We start from the raw sequence: 22,968 nt of genomic DNA, 5'->3' as shown, positions 1-22,968 counted from the left end.
CTTTTTCGAAGAAATCCCTGCACATTATTCGTGCAATAAGTTAGAATGAAACAAAAATTATACTTGTCTCATTTTAACTTAATTGCATTACTGATGTGCACCAGTTCAGGAAGTTCTTCAAAACTTGATCGTATAATAAAATAAATACAAAATAGTGACTTTTTGCTTCACAGAATATACGTAATGTCCCGCTATCGCAAAAATTATTTTTAATATTCACTATTTAAATAACATTCGAACGATTGGAATATTGTTATTTCTCCATATATTTCTGAGAGCTATTTATGAAATATGAAAATATTGTCACAGATAATGCCTTGATACACGCATTCTGCGTGAGTACATTGAGCTTTATAATTGAAACTACGATTAATCAAATCAGACATACCCACAAGGTACTTCGTAAATGCATTGGGCGGACCAAATTATAAGAAAATGTCAAATTGTTCTCTTCTCTTGCTTCCGTTTCCATTCTTCCGCTGCCATTATATCCGCACTATATCACAAAGCACATTTTCCTAAATGTGATATACTGACTACGCTAAGAAAAATATTCAAAAAATCTGTTTAATGAAGGTTGAAAAGAAACATGGAATCTTTTCTAAATGTAAATATTGCACACACGAACAATTGCTAATAACAACTATTTATTGTTTGACTCGGACGCGGCTATCTGCAAGTGCATGAGAAGGCCTTTATAGCACCATGTGTATGTACTGTATAATATTATGTATAATATGATAAATAAAAATCATAATTTAAATCTTGGTAATTTTAAGCCGTGTTGTTCTATTTCTAATTATTTGATTCCCATAGTTCAATATTTAGATTGAGGTTCATGTTTAATGCATTTATGAAAAACTAAAACATTACTTATAGTTAGCAGTAGATTTATACAAAATTGTATAAATTTTTTTTTCTTTTGAAGGGTAATGTCTTTAGTAACATTCGTCAGATTTTGAATTTATTTTTCCCCCTGCCTTCTCTTCAAAAGTAAGGATAACGTGCTTTGTTTCCAAAATATTACGTCATTTGACACACTCTACGGGATGGAAGAAATTTTTTTTCTCAAACGTCATATTAATCATTATAAAATACGGACGTTTACTTGCAAATTAAGAAAGATGAGCTCCGTATTATTTATTTTTGCGGAGTTACAACGTGTCAAAGTTACCTATGGATTCTTCTTCAATCACCGCTTGCATTAGCCTTACCCGAGGAGCAGTTGCTGATCGGATTTTGCTCATCGTGTGTGTATGTGCGTATGTGAGTGTCAGCAGAGATATGGCCGTATGGGCGACTATTCCAGCCGCTCGACGCCATATTTTACACCAAAGAAAAAGAAGAAAAAGAAGAATACTGCAGAAGTGACAAACCGTGGGGTCCTTATATCTCTGTTGGCACACGCATACAGTATCAGAGTTAAACATTGACATTGAATAAGCTTCACGCGCTAAGGCATACATATGCAGATACTAATAATGTTAACCGCTTATGTGTTATCAAATCAATATTTCCAACACAAATTAAAAAGCATCAATATTTATTATAATAATTGTTATTATGATTAATGTAATAAGATTGAACTGTGTGTGTGTCTGGTTTATTTAAAATTTTTCTCAAATAGTTCTGAGCATAATGAAACTGATCTGCTAGTTTTCTGTAGCAAACATTTATTACCGATACGATGTGATATGCTGGTGCGTCGCGCGAGTTCTTTTATTTTAGATAAACCGGAACGGCGACGTTTCGTACAGCATATCACTTTATTCTCTCTAAGTACGCGACGTTCGTGCGACATAAATTTATTAAAAAATTATACAACATTATTGCTACACTGAGAAACCCATTTGGTTGAATAAAACAAAATTCTTTGGTTAAACCATTTTGTTGACTAAATATGTAATTTTTGTATATGCACTTAAAAAACCATATTACGGGAAGCAAGTGAAATGTTACACGAACCAAATTTTATGTTTGAATCGATTTACTAGTTACAATAAAATTTGATTGTTACGGTAACAAACTTGCCCATCTCATCGTATCTTAAATAATTGTGTTTGTTGCGTGAACAAAATCGTTCACTTGAAAATCATAGGTTGAAAATAAGCGCGCAATATCGACACCGACGCGGCGACCGCGGCGACGGAAGAAAAGGGCGCGCTGCCGATCGTCTTCTGTGTGCCGGTCCGCGCTAGAGTCGCGACAATGCGAAAGAGAGAGAGAGAGAGAGCGCTACACCATCACAGCGTCATTCGTCATTCGATCACGGTCCGCGGTACTGATACCACAGTTTCGGAAAGTCAATTCGGAATTCGTTGCGCAGTTTAGTGGACCCAGTTGCTATAGGCGATTCATTGCAAGAAATACGAACGAGATACTTTATAGTTGTAGAGAAAGATTTTCTCAAGGCTTAGACCGTGACGGCGGTGATCGGCCGACGGGCCGGCCTGAGAGATAATCGCCAACGGATCTGCGTTTCCCGGTGCGTGTAAACCGGAAGGTTTACCGGGAGGTTGCCCCGCGTGTGTGCTTGCTATGCGCGACGAACGTCGCCGTCGTCGTCGTCGTCTTCCATCGCCGCCCGCACCTCCTCGCGGGTGATTAATGGTTTATAACGGACGACAATAGTTTCGAAACGAACAACAATCTTGTACACGTGTTTACGAGGCGTCCTCGCGTTCCACGCCTCGTGGCCGCGAATGCGCGTGCTCGTGATAACGTGCGAGAGGTGCGTGCTGGCAATTAGCAAGCGAAGAAAAGGAAATCGACTCGACATCCGGAAAACCCTCAGGATACATCGGCGTCTGCGCACGTCGGGCAAAAGACGGATCTCTGCTGATCTCAGCGAAGCATCGAGACTCGTCCGCCAGCCATTTCCGACAGCGGGGACAAGGTCAGCCACGATAAGTACCCGGAGATTTTCTCTTTCCGTAACGAGCGGATAAGCGTGTACTACGCATTATTACTTAACGGGCTCGATACTGCCCATTCGATATTCCTCGTATAAGTCTGTATATTACACAAAAATTTTAACAAGGACTTTTTTTTAACACACAGGACCTCTGTTTTCAATGGTGTACTCTTACGGTTATTGTAAAATATGCTATGGCGGATCATATTGTACGAGACGCATTAGTTGCATTGCGGTGCGAGAGCTTAATTCCGCTCTTTGAAGGTAAGCTTTTCTAATGTATCTTACTAGAGAGATATTTCTACAACTTACAGCGTTATCTTTATCTTTCTGTAGATTCCCGGAGAAATTGAGAATCTTATTGAAGAACGGAGAAATTTTTGTGCACATAAAGGAATTAAACTTCAGCCATTTGTACTTCTGGTTTCTGATGAGAATGACATTACTTCATATGTTATCATTGATGATTTAAAGTACGAAATTGCAACCGTGCGTAAAGCAGTGGATATATGCTTCAAGAGTTTTCAGGTTTTTAATGCAAAGTATCTAGTAGAATGCGAAAAAATATGGTATTTCTTACAACGCGCCGTATATGGATTTGAAACTGAGTTTGATTGTAAAAATTCATCAGTTTTGACTATTTTAAATTCTATAAAGACCATCACACACAACAAAGACTAACATCATTATGTTTTTTTCTTAATTGAAATTGAGATTTAAATCTCTGATTAAGTTATTACATAAATAGTTTTCTGACTGACATTTTTCATAAAATACTTTATTTTGTATTCAATTTCAATAGAAAAAGATTGATATTATGAAGATTGTTCCTGATTAAAATTTTTATTTATTTTTTGCGTAATACGTTGATTTTATTGATGGTATTTACAGTTACCTTCAGTTACATATTCATAAAATATTTTTTAGTTTTATTATAAGTTTGCGTGTAAAATTTATAAAACAATTTATGATTGTAATTTTGTGATATGCGTTATTTTTAAAAAATATCGGCGTCGTCATACTGGTTCTTCGCATTTATCGTTTTATTACGATCTATCAATATAGATCTAGATCAATATAGATATAGAGCTGCTTCTTCAGTAATTTTTCCTTTTTGTTTTTAAAGAAAGTAGTTGAAAGAGAATATCAATATTATAAAATTATAATATTAAAGAGTTGTCCTACTTTTAGGTTACTTATAAAGTTATTTTTATTTCTCTTTTAAATTAACATATTTTGGTTTCACTATTCATAAACTAAGTATAAATAATGACTGGTCCAATCATATTTTTTGGCTCTTTTGTCATGCGTCTGATAGAATGATTCATGGGAATCGTGCTACATTTAATATTTTAATTGAAGAATTAAAACTTTTGGAAACAAACGGTATTGAAATAGTATCCAATAATAAAAGATACATAATATATTTCACATTAGCTCTAATTTTAGGTGATAATTTAGGTGTTACTAGTATTTTAGGATTTTCAGAGTTTCTCGAGTCATTTTTTTTTTGCGATTTTGTCGAGCTACCAAAAAACAATGTCAAATATTATGTACATCAGAACCCTCGTTAAGAAGGACCAAAAGTAATTATGATCAAAATATTAAAAAATTATCTGGAACATCTGCAGGTGTAAAAGAACTATGTATTTGGAATAATTTAAAATATTTTAATGTTACAAAAAATATAGCATGCGTAATTTACAAAAATTATTTACTATTGGATACTACTCACATATTGATGCTTATCAAGTCATACAAAATGCGACACAACAGTTTTGAGATGGATTTTAGTTCTTTGATACACATTTTTCCTACTTCAGGTATTTTGCGCTACGGCAATACTAACGATAATTTTGTATGTTTTCGTTAATGTGATAAATAAAAATACTTAAACGACTTTAACTGTTTATGCATTTTTTTATGTGCTATACATTAATGGCTACACACGGAAAGAACGGTTTTGTTGAAGTATTTAAAAATTTAGCTAGATACAGATTTGAAAATAATTTTGTTGCACCATCAAAATAATTATAGTAGGTCGCTGAAGTATGATGATAATGCTGTAAAAAATTTTGACATTTTAGCAATCAGTTCTACATAATTAAAATAATTATAGATTCACGCAATGTGATTTAAAATAATTATATGTAGAACTGATTGCTAAAATGTCAAAATTTTTTACAGCATTATCATCATACTTCAGTGACCTACTATAATTATTTTAATGGTGCAACAAAATTATTTTCAGATCTGTATCTAGCTAGTCAAAATTTTTAAATACTTCAGCAAAATTGTTTTTTTCGTGCAAAAATAATCGATTGACGCAACAAAAAAATTCGGTTGAAAATTTTAGTAATATCAACACATACTTTTGGTTCAGAGGACAAAATTTGAGTAATAAGTCAATCACAAATTTTGTTCCATACAAACCATATTTTTGTTCAGTGAACTATATTTATGTATTGATATTACTAAATTTTCCAACTACATTTTTGTGTTGCACCAACCACAATTCTTGTTTGCCCATATACAAACAAGAGATTTAGTTGGTTCAACCAAATTTTAATTCAGTCAACTAAATGGGTTTCTCAGTGTAGTGTCGAGAACTCTCTAGGAATGCTTCAGTATGTTCAGAACTATTCGAAAAATGTTTTATATAAACCAAAACTCCGAGATTTCGTCAGCATCTCACTCTATGCTATACGGAAAATTAACAGAACATTTTTTCAATGGACTTTTTTGGCAAAATCATCAGAACTATCGTTAAATAGTATCAGGAACTATAGAACTTGACTGCGAGAAGAACTCTCTTTTATTTTTGATCTGCTAGAAAATGATCTGCTACAGGAAGTTAGCAGATCATTTTTTCGATCGACTGTTTTTTGGGTAAAATTACCAGAACTATTATGCCCGTTCTAGACTGGAGGATGAGCCGACTCTCGGCTCATCCGAGTGAGTGGTGTAGACGGGAAAAAATCTATAGTTTATGTATAGTTTATGTCACGTACACTATAGAAGGCGGATGAGCCGAGAGTCGGCTCATCCTCCAGTCTAGAATAGGCATTACTAAAAAGCATCAGGAACTATAGAACTCGACTGCATGCGACAAGAACTTTCTTTTATTTTTAATCTGCTGAAAAATGATATGCCAATTTCACAGACATTATAATAAGACGAAAATTATATGACACGTGTTTAGTGAATTTTTTAAAACTTTGCTTAAAAACTTTAGAAGTTAGACCTGTTTCGAGAGGTTGTTAGTTAAAACCTAAGATAAGAACTAATATTTAATTTATAATTAAGAAAATGCAAAGTTCAAAATGCATTTAATCGCAATGACATTCGATACAAACAGGTTTGCCTTTAAAAATATTGCTTATACCTTTTCCTCGATACTAGTACCAGATTAAATAAAATTAAATTGTTATACATATAACACTACTACATTTGCAGATGTAGCACGGGCGCGCACTAAAATAATGTTTTGTCGCAAAATAAACGTGGCTACATAGTACCAATTTCGAAAATAGTTGTACTGGCGATAGTGTACAAGAGCTTTCGACGGTCCTACGAAAAAGGCCGGGATGGCTTCTCTCAGACTTTTTTCTGATATTACTCATTTTTCATTTATTCCATTTTCTTATTACTAAATATTGCTTATATTAAGTAATAATAATGAAATATTGATGAGGTATGATTTAGGAAACTGGTATGCATTCGGCAACTCTCCCCTATTTTTATCAGTGTAGGGGCCCTCCCCTGGCAGCCAATCAGAACGCGCTATTTTAGGGGTAGCTTGTTGGTAGAGAAAAGCCGGCAAAATCGGCAAGAGGCGACCAATCAAATGACGTCACGTGGTCACCCCAAGGTGGCTTACAATTAGCCAATGACTATATTTGGATGATTATTCGTATCAAAAAAATGTCATTTAATAATTCGGCGATAAGAATATAGATAAACTTATTAACAAATCAAGCATCTCTTAAAACAATAAAGTATGATTGGTACATATAAGTGTATAAAAGTAATTACAGTTGCATCCTTGAATTTAACAAATTTCTGCGTAATAAAATTAAATCTTATAGTTATTAAAGATAAAAACAACTGATAAAAATATTATCTTTTAATGTATTTTAACCGAAAAGGAGAAGTAAAGGCCATTGCACGTAACAAAGTTTTAGTTTTAATCGTAAGGCCGTAAGAAAATAGACCAATTACACTCGATTATTCTTCAAGCACGAGAAGAATAATCGACTGCGATTGGTCTATTTTCTTACGGCCTTCGATTACAACTAAAATATTGTTACTTGCAATGGCCTTAACGCATATTACTTTCGAATGCTGTTGTGGGTACAGTTATTACTTTTCAGTAACAAAATATTAATGTTAAGTTTCTCTCATAATGTTAACGATAACATAGTTACGCGCTTGATTATTACGTAAGAATAAAAATTTAGAAAATTACTTTTTAACATTACTCAACTTTACTTTATACATTTCAATTTATTTGCAAGATTTCCACATTTCCTGACAAACAGTAAAATTATAAATAATAACTAATGTATAAAAAACTTGTATTGATGTTGCTAAAAGTTGATTTTTCAGTTATGTAGCCAAATAAATTTTGAGTAACGGTAACGATAAACAGTTTCTTTTAGATAATAACACTTTTCTACCCTGATTTCAACTTAATTAAGATTTTAATAAAAAAGTATATTCGTCGATGTAACCCAAGTAGCACATACACGTTTCAGAAATGTTTTATGAGTCTTTTTCCAAAATGTTGTATAACCGATTTCTAGAAATGTTTCTCATGAGTAAAAATGTCCACTCGAAAAACGTTCGATAGAAGGTTTCTTTCCCGATAAAATAACGTTTAAAAAACTATTATAGAAACGTTTTGTTTTAATGATAAAGACATTTTAGATAAAGACATTTAAAATTCCTACTTTTCACGTCTTTTGAACGTGATTATGACGTCTTTGAGACATGCGTGAGAATGTTCTAGAAGCTTTATGCATATACCAGCCAGAAATTTTGTTTGAGTCAAAATAACGAATTGTACGTCTGTAATAAACGTTTTAAGTGACTGGGGGTATGACATACCCCCTGTGCATAATACGTAACTTCGAAGACGTGTGCATAACAAAGGTTAAAGTGAGACGATTATAAATTTTGTTTTATGTTAACTTATTGCACGAATGTGCACCAGTTCAAAAAGTTCTCCAAAACGGAACACACGTATAAATGTTCTTTCAATGGCCACGTTCAGCAGAACGTTTATTTTTTAAATGTTGGAAGTTTTCTAAGCTCAGATTTGCCCGATGACAAATAGATTAAGACCGGTAGGACAAAACTAATTTAAGTAAATAAGTGGATATATGTGCAACTTGCAAGGATAAAATGATTTATTTTGCGTAATATAAACCTCGAAAAAAAAAACAGTGGTAGTATTATACCTTAAAAAAATCTAAGTAACAAGTGGTAGACGAAATCTTTGTATCTTGAAAAATCTCGAAAAAACCTAAACAGTAGTATCTTCACCTCAAAAAAAAAAAAAAAGTAGTAGTATTATACCTCAAAAAAACCTAAGTAACAAGTGATGGACGTAATCTTTGTATCTCCAAAAATCTCGAAAAAACCTAAGCAGTATTATTTTTATTTCCAAAAAATTATTACTCAAGTGATACACATCACAAAATTACGTTACCTTATCAAAAAATGAGTCGCGTTTCAAGTGATCTATTATTACAATTACAAAAAAGAAATGATATCTCTTTTTAAATTACAGCGCCAATTACAGAGAACATATATTTTCCGAGATACAAAGATTACGTCTACCACTTGTTACTTAGGTTTTTTCGAGGTATAATATTACTACTGCTTTTCTTTGATTAGAATAAAAAATTGAATCATGAAGAATTACACAGAGGTAACAGTACAAAATACAAATATTTTATTAAAATATTTAAACCCAATAAGGGAATACAAGGTATTTAAATACAAAGTTTATATATGTATTTTAAAAGATTTAATCGCATCGCAAAGAATTACAGAGGTAACAGTACAAAAAATAAAAATATTTTATTAAAATACATAAATTTTTCTTGTCAAAAAACTTGGCGCTGCTAGACCTCAAAATTAGGTCAGCCTGGTGTGTATGTGCGAGCGAGTGGGTGTGGGCGATGTGTCTAGCAGCGCCAAGTTTTTTGACAAGAAAAATTTATGTATTTTAATAAAATATTTTATTTTTTGTACTGTTACCTCTGTAATTCTTTGCGATGCGATTAAATCTTTTAAAATACATATATAAACTTTGTATTTAAATACCTTGTATTCCCTATTGGGTTTAAATATTTTAATAAAATATTTGTATTTTGTACTGTTACCTCTGTGTAATTCTTCATGATTCAATTTTTTATTCTAATCAAAGAAAAGCAGTAGTAATATTATACCTCGAAAAAACCTAAGTAACAAGTGGTAGACGTAATCTTTGTATCTCGAAAAATATATGTTCTCTGTAATTGGCGCTGTAATTTAAAAAGAGATATCATTTCTTTTTTGTAATTGTAATAATAGATCACTTGAAGCGCGACTCATTTTTTGATAAGGTAACGTAATTTTGTGATGTGTATCACTTGAGTAATAATTTTTTGGAAATAAAAATAATACTGCTTAGGTTTTTTCGAGATTTTTGGAGATACAAAGATTACGTCCATCACTTGTTACTTAGGTTTTTTCGAGGGTATAATACTACTACTTTGTTTTTTTTTTGAGGTGAAGATACTACTGTTTAGGTTTTTTCGAGATTTTTCAAGATACAAAGATTTCGTCTACCACTTGTTACTTAGATTTTTTAAGGTATAATACTACCACTGTTTTTTTTTTCGAGGCAACAACATATACACTACTATGCGTGTACTTGGCGCCTTTCTTTACCTTTTTTTTAAAAAAGGTAATTTTGTACAGATATCACGCCTTTTTGTAGTATTACGCATTGTATAAACAATATGTACAGGGTGTTATTTTGAGGTATATACTACTACTACTTTGTTTTTTTTTAGGTAACAACATAATACATATATACTACTATGCGTGCACTTGGCGCATTTTTTTACCTTTTTTTTGAAAAAGGTAATTTTGTACGGATATCACGCCTTTTTGTAGTGTCATATAAGACGTCGGCGTTAGAAGTAGATAGAAGAAGAAGTATCTTAATAAAAAATTTTCACATTTGGACTTTGCGTCGCAATATCTCCGCTCGTAGGGCACGGAGCGGGATATTATAAGAGAAACCCCCCCCCTAATTGGACCTAAAGCTATCGATCAAGCCTACTTAGAACTTGATCCGTTCACTCGTTATTGAGATCTCAACATCTCGGGTACTCGCAACCCGTCGCGTCGCGTAAAAGAGTCACGGTCGGTCTCGCTCCGCGTGTACTTGGCGCGAGACACTACCGTGTCTCTTGACCGATCATATATGACTTGATACGCGTATTAAATAGTAAATAACTAGTAAATAAGTCTGATTATTGGCTGATCAGTTCAAATATACTATTTGATACGCGTATCAAGAGATCGGTGTAAACTAGGCCACTACCGTGTCTCTTGATTTTGCCGCTAGAGAATTTTTAAGTCGATTCTTATGAATCAAGCTTGAATTCGATGTCTAGGTGTCCCAGATTGCCGATGACGAGGTTCACATAGTGCGCTTCATAGTTTTCGGTATTCAGGTGTATTAATACCTTGAATTCGATGTCTACGTGTTCCAGGTTGCTGATGTCGGGTTCCAGATAGTGCGCTCTATAGTTTTCGGTGTCCAGGTATAATAATACGTTGAATTCGATGTCTAGGTGTCCCACATTTCCGATGACGAGGTCCACATAGTGCGCTCCGTAATTTTCGGTGTCTACGTGTATTAATACCTCGAATTCGATATCTACGTGTCCTACATTCAGATTTAAAGTTATTAATACACCTAGACACCAAAAACTACAAAGCGCACTATGTGGACCTTGTCATCGGCAACCTGGGACACGTAGACATCGAATTCGAGGTATTATTACATTTAGACACCGAAAACTACGGAGTGCGCTATCTGGACCTCGTCATCAGCAACCTGAGACACCTAGACATCAATTTCAAGATATTAATACACGTAGACACCGACAACTACGGAGTGCGCTATCTGGACCTTGTCATCAGCAACCTGGGACACTTAGACATCGCATTCAAGGTATTATTACACCTGGACACCGAAAACTACAAAGCGCACTATGTGGACCTCGTTATCGCCAACCTGGGACACCTAGACATCGAATTCAACGTACGATTACACCTGGACACCGAAAACTATGAAGCGCACTATCTGGATCCCGTCATCAGCAACCTGGGACACGTGAACATCAAATTCAAGGTATTAATACACGTAGACACCAAAAACTACGGAGCGCACTATGTGGACCTCGTCATCGCCAACCTGGGACACCTAGACATCGAATTCAACGTACGATTACACCTGGACACCGAAAACTATGAAGCGCACTATCTGGATCCCGTCATCGGCAACCTGGGACACGTGGACATCGAATTCAAGGTATTAATACACGTAGACACCGAAAACTACGGAGCGCACTATGTGGACCTTGTCATCGGCAACCTGGGACACTTAGACATCGAATTCAACGTACGATTACACCTGGACACCGAAAACTATGAAGCGCATTATCTGGATCCCGTCATCGGCAACCTGGGACACGTGGACATCGAATTCAAGATATTAATACACGTAGACACCGAAAACTACGGAGCGCACTATGTGGACCTCGTCATCGGCAACCTGGGACACCTATACATCGAATTCAACGTACGATTACACATGGACACCGAAAACTATGAAGCGCACTATCTGGATCCCGTCATCGGCAACCTGGGACACGTGGACATCGAATTCAAGGTATTAATACACGTAGACACCGAAAACTACGGAGCGCACTATGTGGACCTCGTCATCGGCAACCTGGGACACGTAGACATCGAATTCAACGTACGATTACACCTGGACACCGAAAACTACGGAACGCACTATGTGGACCTCGTCATCGGCAACCTGGGACACGTAGACATCGAATTCAACGTATTATTACACCTGGACACCGAAAACTATGAAGCGCACTATCTGGACCTCGTCATCGGCAACCTGGGATACCTAGATATCGAATTCAAGCTTGATTCATAAGAATCGACTTAAAAATTCCCTAGCGGCACTTTCTGCCAAGCGTAGAGAACCTTCTTTTCCGTTGACTCAATATATATTATATATTACCTAATTTACCTAAATAGAAATCTTCCTCCTGACCGATAAGTCTATCGACCTAATTTCGAAATACGCGCGCGATATCGAAACTGGCGATACCTGCGCCGCCAGCGTCGAAAAAGTGAAAGTGACGTTTCTCTGATAATCATAATAATATTGAGATGAGAGCGGTCGACGTAGACGACGACGACGACGTATCTTAATAAAAAATTTTCACATTTGGACTTTGCGTCGCAATATCTCCGCTCGTAGGGCACGTAGCGGAATATTATGAGAGAAACCCCCCCCTAATTAGACCCCAAGCTATCGATCAAGCCTACTTAGAACTTGATCCGTTCACTCGTTATCGAGATCTCAACATCTCGGGTACTCGCAACCCGTCGCGTCGCGTAAAAGAGTCACGGTCGGTCTCGCTCCGCGTGTACTTGGCGCGAGACACTACCGTGTCTCTTGATTTAATAATTAGTGCAATATAAATTTAAATGTTTAAAAAAAGGCTATTTAAGCTCTTATATATAAAAGAAAATTATAATTTCGAAAGGAAAAATTTAACAAATAGGTATTTTTGTTAACTGTAGAATCGTAAAAAATACGTTTCTTAAATCATAGTTTCAAAAACATTTTTGTTCAAACGTTTCTTAACGTTTCAAACGGTTCTTTACTGTTATGAAACTATGTATACGTTCAAAAAACGTATATGAAACTAATATGTGCTACCTGGGTTAAAGTTTGAGGAGAAAGAATATCAAATTTGTTACTCCTAATTAATGGGTGAGTTTGAAGAGAGGGGAATAGAAAGTAAATAAATATAACGAAAACACATATATATATATATATATATATATATATATATATATATATATATATATATGGGCAGATCCATTACTTTTCGACCAAAAGTTGCGGGGGTGGGTCACCGATTTTGATGCCGATTTTTTCCTCGAAAGTACACTAGAAAAGGAAATGATCCTGAAAATTTGAGCCCGATTCGATCAAATCCGGCCGCTGGAGAATTTTTTGAATTTTGAAAAAAGTCGATTTTTCAGTCATTTTCAAAAATTTATATCTCAGCTTCTATATAACTTAGAGACTCGTTTGAGGCCGCATTCTTTTCTGTAAACCCTCTACTTTTAAGGAAAAAATTGGTCATTCGTTTACATTCAAGTCCGGCTTCACGGCGAGCTGCTAACTAAACCACTGTTTTAGAGAAATTTTGCCTATTTTTGAAATGCTGTCATATCTACAGTTTTCGAAGTAGAGGGTTGATCAGCAGCTGATATTTTTTGTTCAGGTATACTCTGAAGAAATCTACCCACTTTTTACTTGATTGCTTCTATTTCGTTAAGTTATGGCCATCTAAAGCCGATCGATTTTCGAAAAATCGCCATTTTCAGATAGCCAGAACTTTTTTCTTTCAACTCGAAATTCTTTGAAATTTTCAGGGAATATACTTCATTATATCCTTAAACAACCCTGAAAATTTCAATTTTGGAATAGAAGTGGTTTCCGAGTTATGAAGTTTTTAAAATGTCAACTTTTCGATTTAATATGACATTTTTTGTGGTTTTATCATCAATTTTGTAAATTTAATGTAAATAATTGATATTTTTCGGAAAATATATTCGAAAATAAAGAGCAAAACGGATTGTTTGAGAAAATTGAGGGAAAAAATTATTATTTTTTATTTTAATTTATTTGTTAAAAATTTTTAAAAAGTAAAGATTTATTTATTTCTTTTAATAATATGTTGAATACAAATTTCCAAAGTATTTGAGAACTATCATGTCATGTTTAGCAAATTATACTTTGCTCATAATTTACCGCGTCTATTGAAAAAAAAAAAAATAAATTAAATTAAATTAAATTAGATTTTTCAATAGACTGGCGGTAAATTATGAGCAAAGTATAATTTGCTAAACATTACATGATAGTTCTCAAATACTTTGGAAATTTGTATTCAACATATTATTAAAAGAAATAAACAAATATTTATTTACTTTTTAAAAATTTTAAACAAATAAATTAAAATAAAAAATATTAATTTTTTCCCTTAATTTTCTCAAACAATCCGTTTTGCTCCTTATTTTCGAATATATTTTCCGAAAAATATCAATTTTATTTACATTAAATTTACAAAATTAATGATAAAACCACAAAAAATGTCATATTAAATCGAAAAGTTGACATTTTAAAAACTTCATAACTCGGAAACCACTTCTATTCCAAAATTGAAATTTTCAGGGTTGTTTAAGGATATAATGAAGTATATTCCCTGAAAATTTCAAAGGATTTCGAGTTGAAAGAAAAAAGTTCTGGCTATCTGAAAATGGCGATTTTTCGAAAATCGATCGGCTTTAGATGGCCATAACTTAACGAAATAAAAGCAATCAAGTAAAAAGTGGGTAGATTTCTTTAGAGTATACCTGAACAAAAATATCAGCTGCTGATCAACCCTCTACTTCGAAAACTGTAGATATGACAGCATTTCAAAAATAGGCAAAATTTCTCTAAAACAGTGGTTTAGTTAGCAGCTCGCCGTGAAGCCGGACTTGAGTGTAAACCAATGACCAATTTTTTCCTTAAAAGTAGAAGGTTTACAGAAAAGAATGCGGCCTCAAACGAGTCTCTAAGTTATATAGAAGTTGAGATATAAATTTTTGAAAATGACTGAAAAATCGACTTTTTTCAAAATTCAAAAAATTCTCCAGCGGCCGGATTTGATCGAATCGGGCTCAAATTTTCAGGATCATTTCCTTTTTTAGTGTACTTTCGAGGAAAAAATCGGCATCAAAATCGGTGACCCACCCCCGCAACTTTTGGTCGAAAAGTAATGGATCTGCCCATATATATATATATATATTAGATGAATTCGACCGAATTTTTATGCACTTTTAAACTATGATTCATCTTCGCTGTACCATCGTTTCTTCAACACAGTTTATCCCAATGCAAACAATATTTAATTTGTTCGAAAGCTTCATCAAAATCGAATATAAATTTTCATAAATATCAGTTCAATACAAACTGCGATTTAACAATCAATTTTATTTTATCTCGAATTTTTTAGATGGGTATATTTTCGGAAATTATTGGCACGTATTGTATAACATTACATGTACGTGATGTTACATGTTTGTATGCAATTTAATTAAATTAAATATCTTATATGTTATGCAATTTTACGCAGCATTTGATTATATTTTTGCAAGAGTTAATCTGTAAAAGAAAGGCTTCAAGTAAATCCTATGAAAATTAATTTCCTAATTTTAAGTTAACATTTTCGAGATTTTATCGTTTACTTTTTGTTTCTTTTTTATACTGTTTTTGACCATCTGATTCTTAGATCTGGGATTAGATCAAGTAACTATTAATTCCAATATAAAGACTATAGTAGCGCAAGTGTATCCAAATTAAATTACTGAAAAGTGCTATTGGGCTGTGAGAAGCGTTAGAATTTTTCAAATTCTTTGTTAAAACTCTTCGCTTTATCGCCGTCCTTTTCTTTGTTATTATATTAAACGCAAAGAACGTACACGCGCATCTGTATATGAACAGCGACGGAAACGCTAAATTTGACTACATTCTTTGTCCGTTGTGAGTACCAATTGTGGACTGATTCGAATTTATAACGCCCCTAAAACCTTCTTCATTTTTGTAGCTTTAGTCGTCGAGAAATTCAAGAAACATGTATCAGCTGTTTGTGGCAATCGTAGTAATTGACTTAGCGTTAGTCAACGCGGAGTTGCATAAGTGAGTATATAATGTACAAACGCTCCATTCATATCGATACGATAAATACCATATAGACATCCAACTTCTTGGAATCGCCGCAGAATTCGCGATAAATACTTTAATAAATATGACAATTGCACCAAATCATTTTCAAATACGATAATTGTACCAAATCTGTATAAAGAAAAAAGCATTTTGAGAAAGTCGAATAAAGCGAGCAGACTAATTATAAGAGGATTCCTTCGAAGATCTTATCTTAAATGAGATTAGCGTCATGAAAAGAGGAATTCGCATTTAAAATACCTCTAACTACATTCTAATGCGTAAATATATAAATGTAGGTAGCACTTGTTTCTTAATATCAAAATGTTGGGGTTTTAATAGTTTTTAAATAAAAAGTGCTTGAAAATAGTCAATTATTTTTATTCCAAATTTATATTTATTTTTAATGATATTTTGAATGACATTCGCATTTATATGTGTATAATATAATGGACTTTTTTAAGTTTCCTCAAGAATTCCGTTACGAATACAAAACATACTCCGTTGAAAAATCTTCGACGGACATTAATATGATACAGCTTCGTTTCACTAATGTATCTCTGATTAATTATGACAATGTACATTACTATGGTAATATCGAAATTGGAACTCCACCGCAGAAGTTTACTTTTGACAGAAGTACTTTTTGACACTGGTTCCACAGAACTCTGGGTACCATCCAAAAACTGCAATGTTAGCCAACCTAATTGCTGTGTATGTGTGTATCATCGCTACCTCTCCGATATTTTATTATTTCTATATGTACATTTGTTTAAAAAAAAAAACATTATTGTTTCAAGTGTTAAAATAATCTTAATTATTCTTTTCTCTTTTAATGATTGATATCAAGTAAAAATATAAGATAAGAATAATACTGTAGAATTGTGTCTTTTCCATTTACATTTTAAGTAAAGTCATAAAAACTTTAAAGCAACAGTTTCAAAGGTTAAAGACAGTAGGATTAATATTATGGCTGCGTTCGGGGAGAGCGCTATTAGCGCTATTTGCTTGTTCTATCCTTGTTCTACACTTGATGAGCGATAAAGATAGATAATGCAATAGCGCTAATAGCGCGCTCCCCGAACGCAGCCTATATAGCTAAGTTCCACAATTATAAACTCTCTTATTTATATGATTTATCACATTTACTTTAAAAATACAAATAATTTTCGACACAAATCAGCTCACGTCTTAAGGCAACAAATATAAACATAAATACATTTGATGATTTAGGGATGTTTTGTTACGATACAGTACCTACTTAATACTAAAATGCAATTGATACAGTTCGCCACGATTTAGTATATTAGCATTCAAGCTAAATCTGGAATGTAAATATATCATTGCTTATACCGGGTGTCTCAGACCACCCGTATCACTCGATTTATTCGTAAACGCAACATTTTAAAGAAAAATGTTCCAGACTAAAGTTGTATGGTTTCAAGAGGTACATAAGATGGTGTCATTAGTTTTACCTTAAATAGTTGCTTGAAGGTCACGTAAAGGTCACCTTTAATTTTTTAAATAGAACCACCTACTTTTTATTGCATATTCTTGTAGCTTATCTTGAGGGCTTTCCAAAACACTATAAGAAAGTATTTTTTTATTAAGAACTGTTAAGATATGCGCGTGTGGATGATTGACGAGGCGTGATTTCTGATAGCAAACTCACTAACAGCTTTATTAGAATTTGTACAAGATAACGTGACTTGTATTGTAATGTAACGTGTGGTATAAATCGCAAGGCGTTGCAAGCTTGAGCGCAGGAACCAATCTGCGGGAAAGGGAAGACGAGCCCCAGCCGCACTTCTGCCAACCAAGAGAAACCACTAGAATAAACCCCATCTATCTGGCGGGACCACAGTCCAATTTTGAATTGCACATATCTCTACACTCCTCCTCAATTCAATGTAGGACTGAAACATACTAAACAAAAAAATAGACAAATAATTAGACATATAAATGACAGTTTAAAGTTGTGTTCTCAGTCTTCTGACGACGTTCTTCCGATGAGTCCCAGGCTTAGACGCAACTTCACATATTGGTCATTTGGTAGCGCCTTTGTCAGGATGTCGGCAATTTGATCTTTTGAGCAAAGGTAGTTGACATCTATAAGACCTTTTTCTGACAGATCTTGAATAAAGTTGTACTTGACATCGATGTGTTTAAGGCGTCGATGTCCCCGTTTTCGCAACAGGTGTATACATGATTGATTATCCTCGAAAATCTTCAGTGGTCTTGAGCAAGCAATTCCTAAATCTGCTAACAGATTCTTCAACCATAGTAACTCGGACGCAGCCATCGCCAGAGCGACGTATTCCGCTTCAGTTGATGATAGCGCGACCGATGTTTGCCTTCTCGTGACCCAGTGAACTGTGTTTCCGTATACCTTCATCAAGAAACCTGAAGTTGATTTCCTATCAGTTTCGCTGCCATAGTCCGCATCTGCATAGCAAAGTAGGGCTTCCTGTTCTCCTTTCCGAAAATGAAGTCCTAGGTTAAGTGTACCTTTAATGTATCTCAATACTCTTTTAAGTCCTTTCCACAGGGCCTCTGTCTGACAATTCTGATATCTGCTGTAATAATTTACGGATGCACTTAGATCTGGTCTCGTAGTCATCATCGCATACATCAAACATCCTATTAGCTCACGATACGGCCTTGATTCATCGCAAGATTCTTCTTCTTCATGTACTAAAGGTTTCAGTTCCATCGGCGTCTGGACTGGTTTGCATTCCTCCATATTGAATCTGCTTAACAGCCTGCGGAGGTAGAGCTTCTGGCTCAAAATAATTTCTCCATCAGATCTTGATATGGTGATCCCAAGAAATGAATGTAATTTACCTAGATCCGTCATATAGAATCTGTTCTTCAGTGCTGACTTTATATCTTCAATCTTCTTCAGGTCATTTCCAGCTATTATTATATCATCAACGTACAAGAGAAGATAGATTGTAACGTTTCCAAATATTGCTATATAAAGACATTTATCTGTCTCCGATTGTGTAAAGCCGAGACTTTTTATATAAGTGTCAAAGGCTTCGTTCCAAGCACGGGGGGCTTGCTTTAACCCGTACAAGGCTTTCTTCAGCTTACATACTTTACCCTTCTTACTCTTAATTCCTGGTGGTATCTTCATGTATATTTCTTCTTTTAATTCACCTTGTAAAAATGCATTTTTTACATCCATCTGGTAGGCTTGTAAATCTTCTTCATTGATCACCGACAATAACGTCCTCACTGTTGTAAGTCGGGCAACTGGTGCGTATGTCTCTTCATAGTCATAGCCCTTCCGTTGAGCACATCCTTTGATAACCAATCGTGCTTTATGTCTGTAAATTTTCCCATCTTTGTCTCGCTTTATCTTGAAGATCCATTTGTTATCTATGAGACGTTTTCCTGGAGGTAATTCCGTTAACTCCCATGTATCATTCTTTATCAGAGAGTCTATCTCCTCCTCAACTGCACGTGTCCATTCTTGTTTGTCGTCACGCGTTTGAATTTCTTCATAGCTGCCTGGTACATTATCCACGAATGATTCAGCATTTAGTGCCAATATTGCATAGTCATTAAGATATTGTGGCTTTCTTGTTATTCTGCCGCTTCTTCTAACCGTTTCTTCTTCCTGTATCGAATCTTCCGTGTCAGTACTTTCTTCCGCGTGTTCTTCGTGCTCATCAACGTTTTTAGCTTTATCTAGGTTTGAATTAACAGTTCGACTGTTTTCTTCGTCCTCTTGAGTCTCTTCTTTGTTCATAATCCAATCTTCAGTGGTTGATCCATCAAATAAGAATCTTGTTTCGTCAAATATGACATCCTTTCCAAAGATGATTTTCCTATCTTCTGGACACCATAGCTTGTAGCCATTTTTGCAATAGCCAACCATGTAGCATTTCTTAGTCCTTGACTCGAACTTCCCTGCTACTATTTCCTTCGGGACACGCAGGAATGCAATGCACCCAAAAATCTTTAATTTCTTCACATTCGGTTTCTCATCAAACCACAGTGCCGCTGGTACTTTTCCATCTAATGCTGATGTGGGGTTCCGGTTGATCAAGTACACTGCTGTCAAGACTGCTTCCGACCAAAACGATTTTCCGAGTTTCGAGTTGAGAATCATGCATCTTGCTTTTTCGATGATCGTGCGGTTCATCCTTTCCGCCACTCCATTTTGTTGCGGCGTATATCTTATTGTAAACTCGAATTGGATTCCTTTTTCCTCGAAGAAGCTCTTGATTTCTTTCGAAATATATTCGCGTCCGTTATCACAGCGGAAACGACTGATTTTTAAATTGAAGTGCGCGGTTGCCATTGCTTCGTAGATTTTAAGATATTTAAATACTTCCGATTTAGATTCCATCGTGTATGCCGCTGTGAAATGTGTGTAGTCGTCGATCAGGGTTAGCAGATATTTCTTTCCATCGTGAGATGTCGGATTAACAGGACCTACAAGGTCACTATGGATAAGTTGTAAAGGTCGCTTTGCACGAACGCGCTTCTGATCATGTGGTTGTCGTGTTTGTTTTCCTTCGATGCACGTGTCACATATTTCCATGCTTGATTTTGTCAGGTCCCCATTAATTCCTTCGACTTGTCCTTGAAGTTTCTTCACGCTCTCGCAGTTGAGGTGTCCTAATCTCTTGTGCCACAGCTTCAGATTTTCAGTCGGTGTGCAAGCGTTTGCTGAAATCAATTTTTGTCTAAAGCTCAGTGCATATAATTGCGTTTCACTTCTCGATGCCACAGCAACAATACATTTACCTTTTTGAATAATGCCTTTTCCATTTTTAAATATAACTTCAAAACCGTTCATCTCTAACTTACGTACTGACAGAAGATTGAATTTCAATCCTGGTACCGAAAGAACATTCTTGATTTTTATAGGAACTTCTTTTCCATTAACAATACTGACGACTTCGAGTTCTCCGACTTTATTTGCAAGTAGAAATGTTCCAGCCTTAGCGATGTTGATCTTCACAGGTTCATCGAGCTCTTCAACGTGAGTTAATGCAACGCTGCTGTTAACTAGGTGTTCCGTCGCTCCAGAATCCAGTAAATATTTAATTTCGTCTTCCGACTCGCCGCTGGTAGTCGCCGAGAAACAGAAATTTTCTTCATCCGCAGTCTTATCTTTAACCGCTACTTGAGCCTTGCCGTTTCCGACGTTTTCGCGTTTTCCTTGAGGCTTCTTTCGACAGTCGGCTCTCTTGTGCCCATACTGACCACACTGATGGCAATTAAAGGGAAAAGGTTGTGTCTTGTTGAATTTATTCGTTCCCGAGTTCGCTCCTTTTCTTGATGATGAAAAAGCTGTCGCCGAAGGTATTTCAGTCTTGTTTTTCCTAATTCCGAAGCTCTTCCGCTTCGATTCCTCGTCCAAGAGTCTATTCTTGACAAAGCCTAGCGATAACTCGTCCTTTGAGAGGGTTTCAAGTGCTGTTACAACAGTGTCGTATTCAATCGGCATCGTTAACAGAAGATGGCACACAACGTCGGTTTCTTCCAGGGTAGCACCCGTTGAACGAAGTTCTCTAATCAATTTATCGAATTTTAAGAAATGATTTCCGAGCGTGTCGTTAGTCGCATTAAATTTCATGGTAAGAAGTGACTTACGAATGAGAAGCTGACTGGCAATACCTTTACGTTCGAAGGTTGCACACAAGGATGTCCATAAATTAAACGCAGTTTTCTTATCTTTCGCACATTCTAGATGACTGTCAGCAATTCTCTGAATAATTTGCGATTTGCACTTACGATCACGCTTTTCCAGTTGAACCAAATGCCTTTCCTTTTCCGTGCGCTGCTCTGCCGTATCTGAATCTAGAATTTTCACCTTATCCGTGTACGGCTCTTCCACGAATTCGTACAAATCCATTTCCTCAAGCAACATTTGCATCCTGAATTTCCAGTTGCTAAAGTTTGTTCCGTCAAATAACGGAATGCGATACTTCTCCACCTCGTCTGCCATGTTCCCGACTGTTCCAGAATATTCCAGAAGACAAAGGTTATGTGTATAGAGCGAAATGCTTTTTCACTTATTTCCGCGGGTATCTGGGCCCATAACCTGTTAAGATATGCGCGTGTGGATGATTGACGAGGCGTGATTTCTGATAGCAAACTCACTAACAGCTTTATTATAATTTGTACAAGATAACGTGACTTGTATTGTAATGTAACGTGTGGTATAAATCGCAAGGCGTTGCAAGCTTGAGCGCAGGAACCAATCTGCGGGAAAGGGAAGACGAGCCCCGGCCGCACTTCTGCCAACCAAGAGAAACCACTAGAATAAACCCCATCTATCTGGCGGGACCACAGTCCAATTTTAAATTGCACATATCTCTACAAGAACTTTTGGAATTATAAGGCTTGAAAGTTCTAGTATTTTGACATAAAATACAAAATATCTTGTAAAACATCAAGTTTTCGGTAATGTTACCTTAATACTTTTATGCACAGAATAATGAGACAAATCAATTGGTATAAAAAAAGCATAGTTCCTTTAAGAAAAAATATGTAATTTGCAACACGCATCTGCATACTTTTTCTTAAAAGCAACTATGTCTTTTTTCATATCAATTGATTCGTCTCATTATTCTGTGCATAAAAGTATTAAGGTAACATTACCGAAAACTTGATGTTTTACAAGATATTTTGTATTTTATGTCAAAATACTAGAACTTTCAAGCTTTATAATTCCAAAAGTTCTTAATAAAAAAATACTTTCTTATAGTGTTTTGGAAAGCTCTCAAGATAAGCTACAAGAATATGCAATAAAAAGTAGGTGGTTCTTAAAAAATTGAAGGTGACCTTTACGTGACCTTCAAGCAACTATTTAAGGTAAAACTAATGACACCATCTTACGTACCCCTTGAAACCATACAACTTTGGTCTGGAACATTTTTTTCTAAAATGTTGCGTTTACGAATAAATTGGGTGATACGGGTGGTCTGAGACACCCGGT

General features: G+C 35.2%; 2 long non-coding RNA genes across 2 annotated transcripts; both read left to right on the top strand.

Annotated features, from left to right (window-relative positions):
• The first annotated feature begins 2,065 nt into the window (after positions 1-2,065).
• LOC139810306 (uncharacterized) lies at positions 2,066-4,925 on the top strand. The gene is made up of 3 exons (XR_011731278.1): positions 2,066-2,896; positions 3,061-3,178; positions 3,251-4,925. It is a non-coding gene; the product is annotated as an uncharacterized lncRNA (long non-coding RNA).
• A 7,771-nt stretch (positions 4,926-12,696) lies between these two features.
• LOC139810312 (uncharacterized) lies at positions 12,697-16,348 on the top strand. The gene is made up of 3 exons (XR_011731284.1): positions 12,697-13,004; positions 15,760-15,827; positions 15,892-16,348. It is a non-coding gene; the product is annotated as an uncharacterized lncRNA (long non-coding RNA).
• Positions 16,349-22,968: the final 6,620 nt, after the last annotated feature.

This window comes from Temnothorax longispinosus, chromosome 3 (assembly GCF_030848805.1).
Source record: "Temnothorax longispinosus isolate EJ_2023e chromosome 3, Tlon_JGU_v1, whole genome shotgun sequence".
In the NCBI taxonomy this organism is placed as follows: Eukaryota; Metazoa; Arthropoda; class Insecta; order Hymenoptera; family Formicidae; genus Temnothorax; species Temnothorax longispinosus.
The sequence above is the reverse complement of the archived record's forward strand: the minus strand, read 5'-3'. Positions and strand labels throughout refer to the sequence as shown.